Raw genomic sequence first — 2,500 nt, forward strand, 5'->3', positions numbered from 1 at the left:
AAAAAATAAAAAAAATAAAAAATAAATAAACAAATAAGAAAAAAAAAAAAAAATAAACAGCGATGCGGGAGGAGGAGGAGGAGGAGGAGGAGGTGTGACGAAGTAAATGCGTAATATTCCTGTCCTATTCCATATCTACTGTTAGTCACGCGGGATTCGGTTCACACTGCAGGAAAACAACGATGCTGGAGGAGGAGGAGGAGGAGGAGGAAGAGGAAGAGGAAGAGGATGAGAAGGAGGAGGAAGTGTGAAGGGTGCGGGATGGAGAAGGGCCGGAGGAGAGAAAAATACCAATAACACAAGAGCTGGCATATAATCATTACTGACTCAACTGTGCTCCGTGGCGTGGCCTGGACGGGGGAGCTGAGACACGTGCTGCTCAATACCGCTCCTGCTTCGCACCCCGCCACCGATCCCTGCCCCCACCGCGAGCAAACTGCTGCACACTATCTCTCCCACCACCATCATCACCGTCCGATACAGTCTTTGCCGTATTTGACAACGCGATGAATAGAGAGGGAACTGGGTTGGGCGGAGCGGGGCGGGGCTTGGGTCAAAGAATACACAACTAACAATGAAAGGAAAATGAGAATTAGAAAACTGATAGATTACGGGCAGTATTCTGAAACGCTTTGCTCTCTCTCTCTCTCTCTCTCTCTCTCTCTCTCTCTCTCTCTCTCTCAACCCGACTATTTCCAAAGGCCACAGAAATGATTGGAAGGTTCTCAAGAGTGTTTCTCCTGTTCATAATATAGAAATCTTGTTCATTTGTTATTAGAACCGCAAAAAAACATCCCTAAAAAAAATATATTCGTCTAACTTCAACTAGGGCCTTTTGAATGTAGTGGAGTTGCTGGCTGGAGCGTTTCAGAATAAGGTCCTATCTCGTCCACCACCACCACCGCCACCACCACCACCACCGTCTCTCGCTCCAGTGCAGTAATCCAGTAATGGCCGTGGGTGGGATTTGCCTTTGTATCGGCTCCCACTTCTGTTGTTCCTTGGGGCTCAGAGCTTGCGTTTACTTCTCGTCTGCTGGCTGTGTTGATTCTTGCCACGTACTGTCAAACGCTTTGTTTTCTCAATGGAACTGTCTCCTGAGGCCACGGAGATCACTAGTTAGGTTCGTTTTTATTATTAAAGGTGTAGAATACTTGTTTGGATCTATAAGAATGCCTCTGAAAACCCCACTGTCGTTCACTACACTCGTTAACAATAGGCCAGACAAGACGCTGAAACATTTGAGACTACTGCCACAGATCACGTGAACATCAAACACTCTCCGTACTTCTGGCAAACAAGTAGCAAAAACTCACAGCAGAACTTAATGACATCAGAAAGACGCGAAAATTCCTCAACTTAACTTAGAATCATATGGACACACCTTTGAATTACGTAAAAAAAAAAAAAAAAAAGAAAATAAACAGACTAACAGACAAATTAACAAATAAATGCATAAAGAGCTGGGCGTAATTGAAATCTGGGCTTCTTTTTCATCTGGGGGAAAAAATAAAATCGGCCTCAGAATAAGAACATCTGAACTGAACGAAATAATCTGACAAGTATATGTTTTTTTGTAGATAGCTGACCACATAACTAATGACGCTTCACACCACATAACTACTGACGGTCACGCTTCACTGAAAGGCGAGTCTGAGGTAGAATCACGACACTCCCCGCCTGGCACTCTCCTCAGGGCAGCTCGCTATACACCGGCCAGTTTACCTGCATTCGTTTCCCTTCACACCTGTACACAATGATTAGCACTGCTGCACTTCCGCTACGTGTCCTTACCAGCCCAACCGAGCGAATCAAGTAGTAGTAGTAGTAGTAGTAGTAGTAGCAATGGTGGTGGCGGCAGTGCGGGTGGTGGTGGTGGTGGTGGTGGTAATGACAATCTATCTACCAGCCAAACTACTGAGTATCCTCCCCCATCACTTCTAATGCATCTCTTAGTTTAGATTAGATAATGAAAGGCTTGTTTGGCTGGACTGATTGGAATATTTTACCTTTAAATTCATCTTTCCTAGTGAAGACAGAAGGGTGGTATCTCTTATCAGCTCACTAAATGGGAGGATATCTCAAGCTGTGCAATATTACATATATGAAGTAACACATAACCTAGACCAAACTAATGATAAGTCACGGTTGTATTCTTAACGCCCTCTTCTCTCATCAACACTATTTTCAAAGGCCAAAGAGATGATCAGTCGGGTTCTTGAGGTGAAGTTTCCAATACATCACGCAGATCCCTTTTAAAATTGTCCTTAGAATCATCATAGCATTCTTCAAACTTCTAAATACGCCAAATAAAGCCTATCAGACGTTTGGGAACACGAGCCTCATTGTGCAGACAGGGAGAGCAGGTGAGCAGCATTGTGTTCTCACCTCCACTAGGCTTTTGTCTTTTCACTCAATCTCAAGTCACATGATCCGCTGAGAGTTTGTCAATTGTCAGGTTTTGTGAGGAGACTGGCAGTAGGTCAGAGGACGTAAGAAA

The 2,500-nt window shown here is 44.3% G+C and overlaps 1 protein-coding gene and 1 long non-coding RNA gene across 2 annotated transcripts in view; one reads left to right on the forward strand and one right to left on the reverse strand.

The window, feature by feature from the left end:
- LOC135107674 (WSCD family member AAEL009094-like) overlaps positions 1-2,500 on the reverse strand; it is a 56,274-nt gene that overhangs the window by 39,928 nt on the left and 13,846 nt on the right. The gene's annotated exons all lie outside the window — the stretch shown is intronic.
- Positions 1-2,500, forward strand: part of LOC135107675 (uncharacterized) — a 26,078-nt gene that overhangs the window by 5,834 nt on the left and 17,744 nt on the right. The gene's annotated exons all lie outside the window — the stretch shown is intronic.

This window comes from Scylla paramamosain, chromosome 15 (genome assembly GCF_035594125.1).
Source record: "Scylla paramamosain isolate STU-SP2022 chromosome 15, ASM3559412v1, whole genome shotgun sequence".
Taxonomy (NCBI): Eukaryota; Metazoa; Arthropoda; class Malacostraca; order Decapoda; family Portunidae; genus Scylla; species Scylla paramamosain.